General features: G+C 32.7%; 1 pseudogene; it reads left to right on the top strand.

The window, feature by feature from the left end:
* Positions 1-1,889: 1,889 nt before the first annotated feature.
* LOC109126862 (S-protein homolog 14 pseudogene) lies at positions 1,890-2,303 on the top strand (annotated as a pseudogene).
* The last annotated feature ends 14,209 nt before the right edge of the window (positions 2,304-16,512 follow it).

Genomic DNA, 16,512 nt, shown 5'->3' with positions numbered 1-16,512 from the left:
ACTTGGTCGTCTATGTGGCGTAGTATAGCTCTGAGTATTCGGGAGGTTATCAGTTTGGGACACAGTTGGGTGCTAGGGAATGGTGCTACCATTCGCTTTTGGCAGGACATGTGGCTCATGAATAAGCAGCTCAGTGATGGTTTGGCTGGGGTATTATCAGAGGAATGTTTAAAGGCACTAGTTCAGGACTTTTGGCAAGATGGTGTGGGTTGGAATCTTGGCCCGTTGTTGCCTCATCTCGCTGAGGATTCCAGACTACGGCTGGGAGCTATTGTAGTTGACAAGGTTACCGGAGCTATAGATCGTTTGTCTTGGGGGACGAGCTCTGATGGGTCGTTTACGGTCACTTCGGCCTATGAGTTGATCACACGGAGTAATAGACCAGAACCGGATATGGTTGCTTTCTGGTCCCGGGTGTGGCGTGTGGTGGCTCCGGAAAGAGTCAGAGTTTTCTTGTGGCTAGTGGGAAATCAAGCTATCATGACGAATGCAGAAAGGTTTCGACGATATATCTCTGATTTCTCTGTTTGTCAAGTTTGCAAGGGCGGAGATGAAGATATTATGCACATACTACGGGATTGTCCAGCGATGTCGGAGGTTTGGAGGATGTTAGTACCTGCGCGGAGGCAGACACAGTTTTTTGAACGTCTTTGTTTGAATGGTTGTATGAGAATTTGAATGGAGATTGTTCTACCTTGTTTGCTATGTCGGTATGGTGGGGATGGAAGTGGAGATGTGGGAATATTTTTGGTGTTAATGGTAAGTGTCGTGATCGAGTACAATTTTTAAAAGACTTGGCCAAGGAGGTGTCGGTGGCCTCGTTGGAGACTAGCGGGTTCACACACAAACCGACACGAGTGGAGAGGTTGATCGCTTGGAAACCTCCACGAGAGGGATGGTTAAAGTTGAATACAGATGGTGCTGCTCAAGGCACAACCGGGTTGGCCACAGCTGCTGGGGTGCTGCGTGATGAGACAGGAGGTTGGATATGTGGTTTCGCGGTGAACATAGGAATATGCTCCGCTACTTTGGCAGAGTTATGGGGGGTATACTATGGTCTTCATACTGCTTGGGGTAAGGGAGTGTCTCGATTGGAGGTGGAGGTTGATTATGAGGTGGTAGTCGGTTTTCTTCAGACAGGGATAAGTGATGTGCATCCACTGTCGTTCCTGGTACGTTTGTGCCATGGCTTTATATCAAGGGACTGAAGCGTCCGTATTTCACATGTGTATAGAGAAGGTAATCGTCTTGTGGATGGATTAGCTTCCTATGCTTACTCTTTATGTTTAGATTTTCATGCTCTGGCGGTAGTTCCAAGTAGTGTTGCTTCGATTTTATCAGATGATGCTCATGGTACTACACGTCCAAGACAGATTTGTATTTAATTTTATGTTACGAATAATCATGGAAGACTTTGTCTCCCATTTCCCACCAAAGAAAAAGTTATTTTTATATGAATCGCGCGTGAGAGTCGCATGGCGACAGAAAGAACATGGCTAATATCAATGAACACCATACGTACCATGTTGTACGACTAGATATCCTATTCTTCTACGCTGAAATTTTTTTCACCACAAGTTCTCTTACAATAACTAATTCATAAATTACAGAACCAACATCCCTATTTCCAACAATAGTCCAAAATCCAATAAATTTTATAACAAAATTTGTAAGGTTGATTTTCTTTTTATTCGTTCAACCATACTTTTCTACACTATCTATTTTTAGTTCATATGTGTTTTTGTTTCAATTCAACTAATTATTTACGCACGCACATAAAATAATTAACCGCAGAAAATCATTATAAATACTACACTTTGATGTCATTAGATTCATGCATGTTACTCTCCAAAATTTCTCCAAAAATATCCTAGATAAAAAAGAAGAAAATGAATAGTCATATAATTTGTATGTTTGTTATTGCAATGTGTTTTGGGTTAAATGAATCATCATGGTTCAAATGTACGAACAACAAACTTCTAATTGAGAACGATCTTGGTCCCGGTTTAGTTCTCCAGTACCATTGTCATTCCAGAGATGACAATCTAGCTGTCGCAAATTAACAATTCAAAGAGATGAAAAGAATAGTATTCGGGGAGAAGTTAGGCAGAAGGACAAGATGGACTTGTAGTGTGAAATATGGATTGTTCATGCGACATAGTCAAGAATTTATAGCATACAGAGCCGGTAACATTGATGGATGTGATAAATGGCGTCATTGGATTGCCAAACGTGATGGAATTTACTTTATAAAAGATAAAAAGCTTCCAGCAGTGTTCAAACATGCATGGATTAAAAAATAAATAATGTTTATGGTGCATGACAATGGTACTTTCCTTTTTTTTTATCTTAATTATATAATCTATGACCAGAGCCGGCCAGGACTACACAGAGCTAATATGTAATCAATAATCGGCCTTTTTTATGAGAAGTTTCCTTACTCTAATTGTGAAAATTGTTGTTTTTTAATGCCCTGTACCAGGGTTAAAATGCCAGCACCACTATTTTCTTGTTAGTCAAGAACTCGTTTTTCGAAAGTAGTTATAAAATATTAGGAGAGTTACCCGCACACTTGTGCAAGCAGGAATTGAATAGAAAACATTAACTTCCTCTCAATTAAAATTGTTCAAACAAATTTTACTTTGATTTTAGATAAATTTTATTTCACTTCTTAAATTGTAAATAAAAACAGTAGTCATTAAAATGTTTATATACTATTGTACATATGCAAATTTATAATTCAAGAGTTTAAAACCCATTTACAAAGCATGGAAGTATAAAATGTTAAGGTTAATCTAATTATGTTGCTACGGTTGATTTAAATTAGTTACGCTTGATCTAACTTAAGTTAATATAATGTTTTGGCTCAATATAATGTGAAATTTCGTTTAGACTATTAACCTACGTTTAAAATAAACCCATAAATGGATTTCTAGGACTTGGTACTACAAACATTCATAAAATTAAACTAAAGTTTGCAAATACAAAAAGGTTCTTTAATCTACCCTAACTTCATTTTGAGTCCCGGAAGATCCACCTTCATGCTCCATTTTATGCTTTATGTAATAACGTCCACCAAACTCCAAGCTGTAAATATAAAAAACACATTCAAAACATTAGCCCTACCATCATACACTACTTGATTTTAATGTATATTTAAAACTTACGTAGCCTTGTGATGCTCAAGTCCTTCAAACTCCGGTTTTGTAAAGATCTTGGAGGAGGCCGATGTGTTTTCAATACACGGTAAACCTAGAGATGTTTACAATGTTATTTAAGTTTTGTGAATGAATATTCCTAAAATGTCTAGCATTAGCTGAATCTAGCAAGTGTTGTTAATAGTACTTACCTTTATACTCTCCAACCCTCCAGAAACGCAGCACACAAAACACCGGTTCGGTTTTGTATGTGAGATGGCATCCAGATGACTCTCATTATAACATGAAATGGGTAGCATAGTTGTTTACTGCACGCCACTTTATCGTTTCATTCCTACAGGTGTACATAGTTGATACATTTAATAATAGTTTCAAACGTATAAATCCTAATATCATTATAGGAGGAATAAATATGTTTTACCTGCCATTTAATAGCGTGAAGACAACTTCATTACATTCATTTCCATTTTCTTGATTTCTATTGTCCTTCACATCTACTACACACCCGCAAGCATCTATTTAAAAGGTCAGAAACTAAACTATTTAACACTCACATATAACTCTTTTGGTAAAAAGGTTCAGTTTGTACCTTTCTAAGGGAGGGACCAATACACAAAGTTCCAAATTTCCTAAAAAGTCTCTAGATTCCTCAACACAAAGATTTCATAACTATGTTAGCAGAGTTTAAACATCTATTTTGACAAAAAGTCAGAAATTTACTTTACATTGAAATGAATGAATGTTTCCAAAACTATTTAACACTCACATATAAATATTTCAGTATAAAAGTTCAATTTCTATTTTTCTATGGAAGGGACCATTACAGAAAGTTCCAAATTTCCTATAAAGTCTCTAGATTTCTCAACACAAAGATATCAAAAAACTAAATTCACGGAAATTAACTTAATTTATTTAAAACTATTTTAAGAAAAGCGTAACAAAGAGATGGGATGATGGATTCTTCCACGGAAAATATCATCCAAATTTTCGAATCGAAAAATAATTTTTGGAATTTATTGATTTGAGCAGAGTCATGGTTGTTTCGTCCGTAAACTTGATCTGGTAAGGATGATGGGTATTCCTCTCTCTGAGGGTTGGATTGATGATTTTGAAATTCCTAATATCATACCATTCATCCTCATAATTTACTTACGGAGCTTGCGTGGTGTAGTTGGTAAAAAGGCAACCTCAATTGTGTCACCGTTCAAAGTTTGATAATCGTTGTGTAAGAAAACTATGATTTAAGAACTGTTTAAAATCAGACATAAGTAGAATTCTCGTTCTATTAACTACTCTAACCTTTTCGTCCACAAAAAGAAGAACCCGTTTTGTGAAAAATTCGTTGACATACCAAGAATTTAAGACCTTGGCATGGATACACCATCTTGTCCTTCCGAGATGAAGTTGAGATATATAATCGCTCCTCATGATTTCCACAAATTAGGGTTTTCCTGTTTATCCTCTGTTAACGAAAACGAAAAGGGGATTGGGGATTTGTAAAAATACAAACAGTCACGATTAAACGTTGTGTCTTATACGTTTTAGTGTCTTTCCTTTTCCTAGACTATTAAGTATTTTAAATAATTAATATTATATGTATAATAACAGATGAAAGTAATGATATAGCTAACAATTATATTAGTTTTCCACTCATGTATAATAACAGATGAAAGTAATGATATAGCTAACAATTATATTGTTGAAACTAATAAAATGTAATGATGTGAAAAATTTAAAATAATATGTCCTTAGATCATTTACAATGTATTAGTGTAATTTTTCTTTTATAATATAGAATAAGACAATATTAGGAAAATGGTTTTCTCTAATTTGAAAGTTTATATCCTAATGACATAGCAATCTTATTATTTGAGATATGTTAGAGTTAAACATTTTAGTGTCTTACATTTTCTTGACTATAAAGTATTTTTTAAACAATTAATATTATATTTATAATAACTGATTAAACGTAAATTCTCTAGTTAATATATAAACTTAAAGATATAGCTAACAATTATATAATTTCAAACACTATTGTTGAAACTAATAAAATGTGATAATGTGAAAATTTAAAATAATATCTTCTTAGAGCATCTACAATGTATTTCTCTATTCCTTCTTTTATAATATAGAATAAGACGATATTAGGAATATGGTTTCATCCTACTGACATAGCATTCTTATCATTTGAGATATGTTAAAGTAAAATATAGTAAATAATGGGGCAAGCAAAGATTTATAAATATCATAAAAATCAAATTATTTTAAGAGATAAAACAAAGTTCAGGTCTAAAGATCCAAAACAATAACTCAATTATAAACCATAATTAAACAGTTTCAAATACCTCTTTGAAAACAACACTAATTTTTTTATTCTGACATTTCCCATCTTTATCTGTAATTAACACTTTAGCCCTTTTCTGGTTGTGACTCGAGAGAAGGCAACATAAAGCTGTCCATGTGTGAAAACCAGTTTCGGTAGAAAAAATCCAACATGTTATAGCGTCTGACCTTGACTCTTGTTTCTAGTAATTGCAAACGTCACGGTAACAGGAAACTGTCGTCACCTCATACGAAAGGGAAACTTTGCATCAGGTGGACTAACATACATCCTAGGGATAAGTACTCTATCACCAACCTTTTTTGCTGTCACGATCCTTGCTTCAATTACATGATTGGCCATCTGAGTATAATTAGCCTCGTACCGTTACACAAACCTCCCTTAGGATCTATATTTCTTAACAACATGACAGGTGCTCCTATTCTCAACGTCAAAACATGGCTTGGCAATCCAGAAACTTGTATACTGTTTAATAATTCCTGAGTGTAGATCATATCATCATGTCCGCTTGTATCAGACGTTTCAATACTATCAGAGCTAAGATATCGTCTCTCTTCACCTGTAATTAAGAAAAATTTAGAATTTTAGATATGTTTTAATATTTGACTTTTTTAAATAAAAACTTTTACTTCCATATCCATATTCCATATTTTATTTAATTTGCATACCTGGGAGCTTAGTAAGCATCAACTGATTTATCTTATCAACATCGTCATTTCTTGGACTTAGAATAGCTCTTTCACTAAAGAAATTTGGATCAGTCCTCCTTGCAAAATTTTCTCCGTAAATTTCTTTAAATATTGCTTCAATAAGATTTCCACTTGTATTAATTAGTAAATCATCCAGAATTTCTATCTCCACATCCCCACTATTTGACTCGTTGATTTTGCCATCCCCGATATCATGAAGCCACTTTGAAAAAGTAGCGAGAGCACCCGCGTCCATACTACTAGTGGCCTTGCGAAGTCTCAAATTTTTTGTAAGTTTAAGAACTTTACAACTATTCCAAAGAACAGATGAGTTGAGAGATGCTAAAACTGTCGCTCCTCTTCCTCCTTTGGTAATAACAAGTAGTATCTGTCTAAAATCACCTCCTAACACAACAACTTTACCTCCAAAAATCTGGTCACACTTCATGATATCTCACAAACTCCTATCCAAAGTTTCGCAACAAAGCTTGTTCATCATTGGAGCCTCGTCATATATTATGAGCTTTGCTTCTCTAATTAAATCAGCAAGATAAAATTCGGCATCGATCGAACACACAGAATATTCATTAAGATTTATTGGAATACCAAATCTTGAATGAGCCGTTGTACCACCTTCCAAAAGGAAAGCAGCTATACCACTTGAAACAACATTGAGAACAATATTACCTTTAGACCTTATATCATCACCAAGAATAGTCCACATGAAAGTTTTCCCAGTACCACCGAAACCATGGACAAAAAACATACCCCCTTTGTCGTGATTCACAGAGTGAATGATTTCTTCATAAACACGTCTCTGCTCATCATTTAGCATTGGTAACAACTTATCGTACAACTCCTGTTGTTTATGAGGCTTATATATTCTCTCATCTGCGATAAGCCTATTTACACCTGTGTTCATTATACTATCATCTCGTTTAGGCATTTTCTCGAAGGCCGTAAGAGACGTCCCATTTGATCGCAACATAAATTCTATTTCAGTTAAACATATATTTTCTATCTGAGCCCGTGTCAACATGAGACCTACCACAGTAATGTTAAACACTTATTTAAAATCTTGTCTTGCGAAAAATGAAATATATTCAATTAACAAAATAACATTTTGATATGCCTGGATCATTACTGCGTCTCCTTTCTTTAAATAAAATATATTCACACAAGATGTCCTTTGTTTTATTCCAAACTTCAAGAGGAACAATTAAATTCTTTGTATGCAGTAGGATCGCAAATAATTTCCTTAAAAATTCCCCAAAACACCATTCACCTGCTTCATTTATAGCCGCAATGTATTCCTTATCGTCATCCAGTAATCCCAATGCATAGCAAGCTTCTTGAAAATCCTTATAAAGAACACATTGACTGTTTTAAGTAGTAAAAGCTTGTTGATCCTGGAATCATATTAAGAAAAACTCTCAAGTAATAGGCTTGTCCTACAGAAGGCGATACGTACATAATCCTGCCTATTGCAAAACTTTTGCGCTTCTCTGCCCTTGGCTTCCAAAGTCTCTCTCTCCTATTCCACAAAAATTTAGATGGAAATTCAGCACATGTGAGTTCTCTAGCTTGGGGATATATCTTGTTGCATTCCATCCAGCCCAAAAATTTAGAAGTTCTGTTCGTTGTTCGGTGCAAGACATCTTCTATTGGATCATCCTCGTTGTAAATAGCCAATTCTTGTCCAAGAAGATGAAACAAGAGTTTTTCTACAGGTGTAGTACGATAACAAATAGGGAAAGCAAAAATTCGCCAAGAGGCATCATATGCAGATACATATCTAAAAAAGGTTGAATTAGTTAGATACGTTTAAAAAAAAATGAGAATGTTTGACAATTTGTATAAACGGTTACCTGCAATTGAAAAACTTTTTAATTTCATTTTCCTGATCTTTTTCTCCTACTTTGGCTCTCATATAATCCGGACCTTTAGTGATGTACTTGAACAAATACTTGACTGAACGTGTCTGATTGCACCACTCAACATTTATATGAGCACGAAAACGTAGAGACAAATCACGATTATAGGGAATAACAGAACTATTATCGTATTGAAAACCCCTATTTTTCCACAACTCTCCCATCGTTTCGTCGTCTATATATTGGATAACCAGCATCGTCGACAATAGTATTATCCATGTATGACTTTGGGAAGAATTTAGTGCATTTTATATTATTCATGCAGACACTATCTCTGTTCATAGGACCACAAGGACCATGGATCATCACGTCAGAAACAACTTCGTATAAATACTTATCCACCTCTTTATCAGGAATTTCAGCGCTTATGAATTTATCAATGTCGTCTGTTGTACGCATCTTATTGTCTGGATGTAAAAACAGAATAATATGCGCATGAGGCAGACCCCTTTTCTGAAATTCTATTGTAGACATGCTGGAAAATATTAAATCAAATAAACATTAATATATTGACATTTTCCGGAAGACTTATTGAAATAATAATAAATATTAGGAAACATACCAGAATTTAGGATACCAAACATTTTTTCCTTTGCCACTTGGTCCAATAATCTTTCAAGTTTCATCTTGAAAACTCGGCTGCATATATCAGGTCTATCATCTTTACTAAGACGATGCCTTTCTAGATAACGATCTATTTCAGGCCACCTTAGGTTGCACTTAAATGTTATGAAAAGATCAGGAAATCCATAATACTTGCAAGTAGCCATGGCATCCAGATAATGTTCCATCATATATCTCTTTCCACCTGTAAACGATGACGGAATAATTATTCTCTTTCCGTGTTGTGGAAGATCTCCATGTCCTTTTTTAGCAGCTTCAATTATCTTATCAACTCTTTCAGTTCGGAGTTTGCTTTGGTTCATCCAAATGTAGTTCCACTTGTTTGATTCTATGTAGTGAATGCATCAACTAAAAACTGCTAGAATAATTTGCCTGCCATAACAATAATCGAAGATTCGTCATATCTTTCAAATACTCTAAATGCATAAAATTCTTTCATGGTGACCGTTTTCCTTTTACGTCCACGGGTATCCAAGAACCCTATATCGATGCCTAATTTGTAACCATTTTCACCATAAGGGAGCAACAATGGGTATTGTAAAGGTAAGTACGCAAGATGAAGCTCACTTATCCGCTGTAAATTACCCGAACGACTTTCTATAACAATGTCACGTTTATTTACACCAGCCGTAAAATCTCCGGGTATTAGAGCAGCAACCTCTTTGCTGGTAGGAAGATTATGAGTTCTTGCATCAGTGGTCCTTTCTGAAGGTAACATCAATCGCAAACCTTCACTACCTTCCTCCATATTAAATCTTTCGCGTGCCGATCTAAACGCCTTAACATGCGGGTTATGACTATCAAACATCTTTTTTAAAAGCTCAACAATCTCACGTCTTAAATCTCCCGCAGATCCAGGTGTCCTATATTAATGCCAAAACAAAATTATAATAATTATGATTAGTAGAATATAACAAATATTAAAGATATTTTACATATTTGTAAGATATGACATATATTTATATACATATTTAACATTATTAATAATTACCTAAATGCATAAATTCTATTAGCTACTTCGTTATATACGTCATGTATATATAATTATAAAAACATTGGTTCCTTGCTAGGTTCTGGTAAAATATCACCAATACGATGATAGTTTTCTCCGCACATCTGAAATAGATACGGATCTCTACCATTATTTATGGAATTGTTAATTTTTCCACATAACGATGTGAACGAAAACATCATGTTGTATGCTCGTATGTTATCACGGAAGTTTTTACTCCGGTCGTCGTGATTATAAAACAACGATAGTAACGTTTTAGGTGCAGTCTTGAACGTAGGAAATATTACTTTGCCACGATGGCAACATAATGAAAAATCCGGCTTTGCCTTTTTAGTTTGTTTATCCACCCGTTCTCCATACCACATATATGCTCGACAATTTTCACATAAAATATCAGGATATCCATCATCATAATAACCTAAATAAAATTTTTGTTACTATTTTAAAATATATTAGTTGAATAAATACATAATTATAAAACTATCATATAACCAATCACATATGCATCGAGCTATACCATTATTTAGTAACTTAGCTTTTATGGGAGGAAACCCATGAAATATGTCAGATGTTGCATTGTTATCATTTATCTCAAATGAATTCTCATCAGTAGAGCTATCAGAATCACTTTCATCGTTCGTATCCGAATTAGTTGCGACGTAACATGCGAAATCTTCGTGTAGTCCGGGAAGAAGAAAATTTTCTGCATATAACCTCTTTTCTTTTTTTTTTTGTCGTTTTAGACTTCAATATTTGCATTCTTTTCAACCTAGCCGTCTTATGTGAATCAGGATTCTGAATATTCAATGCATTTGTAAAAGCAGGTAGATTTATCGTAGAACTAACACCTGAATTTCAATGTCGTTCCGTACGATCTCTTAGCTTTGAATCTAACATATCTCTTAATGTAAAACAATTGAAAATGTCGTTATGTTTTCTAGAGACAGCATGTGTTGATACATTCTTCCTCCGATATGGAATCTTCGAAGGTCTCATTATAAGACGTCAAGAATAGCGATCTGCAAAATATAAACCAAACTACGATCAAGAATTCATATAATCGAGTAATTATGATCCTTCTTGTTTATACCTTAATTTTCTTAGTCATTTAGTGAATATCGCTGTTAGATCTGTTTATATAGGAAGATGGTAAGTATATATTCTCTAAACTAAAAATATACTAATTATTGATATATACGAATATTAACTTATGTTTCTATATATCCTCTTAACTTTTTAAAATTTTTTTAAAACATTTGTTATTTATCTTTCTAATTACGTATGCGGATCTTTAATACAACTTTTTGAGATTTACTTTCATGATCTTCATCAATATTTTATTTAGTTATATTTCCATAATCTTACATATCAATATCTGATTTTAATTTAAGCATTATTTTATTTATATATTATTGGTCTGATTAATATATCATATCTATAGTTCCAAATAAATTATATCAACTTATATAGTATAATTATTTATTATCAGCATTATATTATTAATGTAGTTTTGGTTGGATCAACATATCGTAATCATTATTAAAAAGCTATTTCATTGTGTTATCAAAACGAAAACTCGAGAAACTAATGAAAGTGATAATATCCCTTATAAAAATTTCAAAACGAATTATAGTAACATCATGATCATAACTATTAAATAAAATAGATATATTTAAAAAATTTTAAAATTTTAATTCTAAAACGATCTTCGAAAGTCAATCCTTTGTCGTGTTAGACCTTTGCATCTATATTTTATTCTTCTCACACCATATAGATCCAGAAGCACCCTTATCATATGTGTTAATTGTCTCGTTGATAGACATCATATTGTATTCCATCCAAGTATTAAATTTAGATTTATTGTTCGTTGATTTCAATATACTATCATCACCGTCAACAATGGAACTTTGAACGTTAAAATGCGCCAATGAGTTATCTTCAGAAGATCTTGATTCATTCCTGGTTATTCTAGATTTTTTTTTTCTGGTTCCGGAATGCTATCCTCACAAAAGAAAATTAATTGTTCTGGTTGAAGTTGCGTACGAAGTGCATATTCATCAGCACTTGAACTTTTCTTGGTAGATCGACGAACTCCAGTTGGACTTTTCATTATGATTCTTAAAATATACATTTAACATATGTGAGTATGAAATTATAATGATTCAAAATATTGTAAAAAGCTTTAATTTTGTGTTACCTCTTACGTCAAGCAGCAAGCAAGAACTCAAGAATTGTTTTTTTTTTCTGAGTTGACATGGTACAATAATAAGAGTTATATATATATATATAACATGTAGAAGATAAGTTTTCACATATGAGAATATTATGTTTCCGTATTGAATATTGACAATATTCAAGTTTACCATTAAGTTTTTAATTTATAAATATTCATTAACATAAACGCTAATGTTCATTTTCCTTAATTTTTGTATTGAATATTTAGACTATTAAATTTTACCATTTATTTTTAGCATATTATCGTTCTTTTGGAACTTTAATTTATTTTAAACTATTGATTTCCCCATATTACTGATGCATCCAATCAGATTAACTGCCATAAAATTGTTTGATATATGTTTTATAAATAAAAATTTAAAGTTTACTAAAAATACATTATAAAGTATAACTTACCGTAAGGCCATCTTCCATGAAACACATTATCATAAACACGTGTAAAATCTATGGTATTAAAAGGTTTGCAAATTATAGGATCTCTTGCAAAACTGATTATAGTTTCATCTGTGAAGAAGATCCGACAACCGAGATTAGTTTTCTGGATTTGTTCTCTGTTGTCCTTAACTTTGAACTTCTCTATAACATAAGTTTGATTCTCCGTCATATTAAAAGACGGAACACCATAGAGTGATGCCGGGATGGTAGCATGTCCGGATGTACCCTAATTCAGACTATGATTTACCAAGGTAATTAGACACATCATACATATGAAGATACAGCGAAATATATTTACAAAACATACCTCTTCATCAACCAAGATTAGCTCTGTCGATACATCATTCAAACAATTTTTTCACTCTCCATGCACGGAAAACTTCGACACAAATCATCCATTGCATTGTTTTAGGATTCAATTTGTCGAGCAACACAAATCTCGTCATTTCTTTTTAAAGAAAACAAAAAATATGGATTAGAGAAAAGTTTTGGAAGAGAGTTAAATGTAGGAGTTAAAAAATTAGTGTTTTAGTTTTTAGATTTACAATTCGAGATTATGAAATTATAGTGTGCTAATGGTTACATTGAAAGTTTTGACTCCAAGGGACATTACCACTCACACCTTTTGATTAAATAATTGAAAGATTCATGAATATGGATATATCATCGAATTATACAAACAGAATACTGTTTTGAATACAAAGGGGAACTAATATAATAAAAGACTTTGATTTCTATAATATCTATTAAATGAAATAATATTATATCGAATTAAAATCCAAACTCAAGATCACAACGTTTTAAAGTATCATATATTAATATAAAATTTAAAAAAACCATACACTTTTAAACTAAAAAAATTAAATTTCCATATCAGCAAAGGCATCTAACATCTGCGTGACTTGAGGACATGGAGGATTGATCATGAAACTGGTACAATTGTGCACCATGGTTGCCATCCATGTATCTACATTAATAAAGTTTTAATAATTAAATCACTTTTTTTAAAACAAAGTCATTATAATAGTATCAGCAAGAATTAATTCGAACCTTTATTACTCTCAAGCTTGGCAAAACGTATCACACATATGATATCACTGACACGATGTATCCAATGATCATAGATGGCGTTCGCGTAGTCCTTTGACAAACAACATGATAAACGATCACCCCTACAATTTTACTTCTTTGAGAATTTTTAAAATTAATGTGAATTAAAAAAGTAAAGCTTATAAAATTAGAACAACTTACTCAATATTTTCTAGAACAACAAACAACTTATTCCATTCTTTGTATGGTGGACCTTGTTCAAAACTATTTCCAACACTAAATACTCTTCCGATAAGGTCTACAAATATTTATCAATAGTTAAAGTAATCAACCACTTCAAACTTAACTTACAATAGAATAATAAATTGTTACCCTTACCTACACAATAAGCAAAATCTAAATATCCACTTTTAATATCATTGAATGATACAAAGGAGTAAAATTGATCTGAAGACAAAGGAAAAAATTTATTAAACCATGTCACGTCTCTCCAATGTATTCTAAAGCGATGGTTAGTTGGCCTAAAAACGCCATCAACATTGCTTAATGAGAAACTTGATAACATTATCCATTCAGCTTCTTCCAAATCGTTTATAAAGATGTCACGATAAGGAGAACCCATCAATACATGAATTTTCGTACCCTACGTAAACGTTATACATAAGTACATAAATATTAAAATAAATTTAAATAAACACTATATAATGAATATTATACCTTCTCATCAACTACAATAAAGTCTGTTGATTTGAAAAGAGGATGACGGCACTCAAACTTCCTCAGTATTTTTACGTTGATTTTACACTCATGAACGAAGGGGTTTAGGTCGTCCACATCGAAATAATAGTCTCTCTTCCCGATTTTATTTTTTATAACATTGGATAGAAGTTTAGCCATATTTTTGTTTCAAAGACCTAGACTTAAACGAAACTTACGATTCTGACTTTTAAATGTAGTTATATATACATAATACAGAAAATATGTTTTTGGGAATATTTACATTTTAAGATATTGTCAAACTTCAAGTATTTATCATCAGCAAAACTTAAATGGTAATTGTACAATTATCATTAAGTACAAAATATATTATATATATTTCGCGATCTTTTAATAAATTCTGTTTTATATAAGTATTCAATATTTTTAAGATATTTACATTATACATTATGGTATCAACATAAACATTTAGGGATAATTGAATAATTTAAGTAAAGTTTTTTTTTATTTATTTCTGAATTCGATTTAAAACCTTTTTTTAAACAGATTCATTTCATATTAAAATTTTATATTATCTTCATAACTAATTTTGTAATTACCCTATTTAGTTAGTTTGTATATATATATACTATTATAAAATTTGATAATTAAATCATGCTATAATAAAATTTATATTTAGTTATTTAGTAGGAAAAATGGCTTTTTTATACCCTCACTAATGACTTATGTTAAATTCATACATCATCTATGCTATTGTACCAAGTCATACCCCCACTTAACAAAAGTTTAAATTTATAACCTAAAGTTCTGTTTTTGTGTTAAACCATACATGACCCGTAACGTTAAATCGCCGTGAAAAGGTGATGATGTGGATGCCACGTATTATACCATGTCGTGTTAGTGCAAAACATAATCAAAATCTCTACTTTAACATCGTTTCAAGTAAAGATTTTGATTATGTTTAAATAGAGATTTTAAGCGTGTCTCATTCTTATTGGTTTACGATAGATGCATGGTTTGTTAAAAACATCACAAACTGGGAGCAATAACAAGCCAAAATGGTTCCAAATTCTTAAAATTGGAGGCAAGAATAAGCCGTTTCTAACAAGGTTCCAATACGTAAAAGAAACGACATTAACCAACTAAGGACGTGGTTAAAAAAATAAAGAATAAGGTTCCAAAGACCTAAGTATCTGAGTCAAATCATGTAGAAAACATACGGCAATAAAACTACTCCAATTTTCTTCACCCCGATTCATCAAACCCTGCATAATAAACACAAAAGATAGTTTCAAACCCTGCATATCTAACCTTAAAACTGACTAGACTCACGAACACTTTTAGGTTGCTTCTTTGGCCCGTAAACCGGGACACCAACATTCGGACAACTTCTGGTGTTATGTCTTGCCAAGTGGTGTCGATCGACACCCTAACCAAAATTCCAGAAATTGGTTCGCAGATGTTACACATGTGCATGTAATCTGCAAAGTCTTCACTCTTTGGATCCTCTATTATGTCCGAGCATCCATCACTGTTTGTTAGGAGAACATTATCATCTAGCATCAACGATTATAGAAATTAAGAAAACTCATTAATACTTTCATTATAATAATTTACAGCATTGAATTTAAACAAACAATATTTTATAAACATATTTAATCACCTCCAAATCTGATTGCTTTCCACATCTTGAACAGACAAAACCTCTTCCCATTTCCAAGCTTGAACTTTTTAAACATATGATTTGCATAACATCCTGTCGCGAAACAGTCAAGTACGTGTATCCCCTTGTAAAAGGATAAATGAAATCAAAAAGGTCATCAAACGTATTTTATCAAGTACATATAAACCATTCAAATGATATGTCTATCTATTTATTATATTCTAGGTTGCACTGAAACGGGTACGAGAACAGGAATCGGGTACGGAAACGGGGATGGAAAACGGTGAAGTAAAAATTTATAGATACGGGTACGGTATGGGTACTTCAATAAACATATAAGAAAATATACCCATACCTTGAATAAGAGGGGATTAGTAAAGCTAATGGAAAAAGGAGAGAGGGGAAAAGAGTCTAGAAAGTAGAAAAACATGAAGAAATGAAAATATGCTTATGATAAGAGTGCTTTGAATGAAATGAAATGGATGCAAATATCAAAAAATTCGATGTTATCTTCCCCTAAAGCATCTAAGGCGTTCCCATAGAGTCCCCGTAGAGTTTCCGTCCCCAACATGTCCCCGGTACGGGGACGACTACCAAATAGACGTACCCATGCATCTATTTGGAACTTATATATAATAAATATACTTTGTATAT

The sequence above is a fragment of the Camelina sativa genome, chromosome 10, assembly GCF_030686135.1.
Source record: "Camelina sativa cultivar CO46 ecotype springtype chromosome 10, ASM3068613v1".
In the NCBI taxonomy this organism is placed as follows: Eukaryota; Viridiplantae; Streptophyta; class Magnoliopsida; order Brassicales; family Brassicaceae; genus Camelina; species Camelina sativa.
Note: the sequence above shows the minus strand (reverse complement) of the source record. Positions and strands in the feature narration are given on the sequence as shown.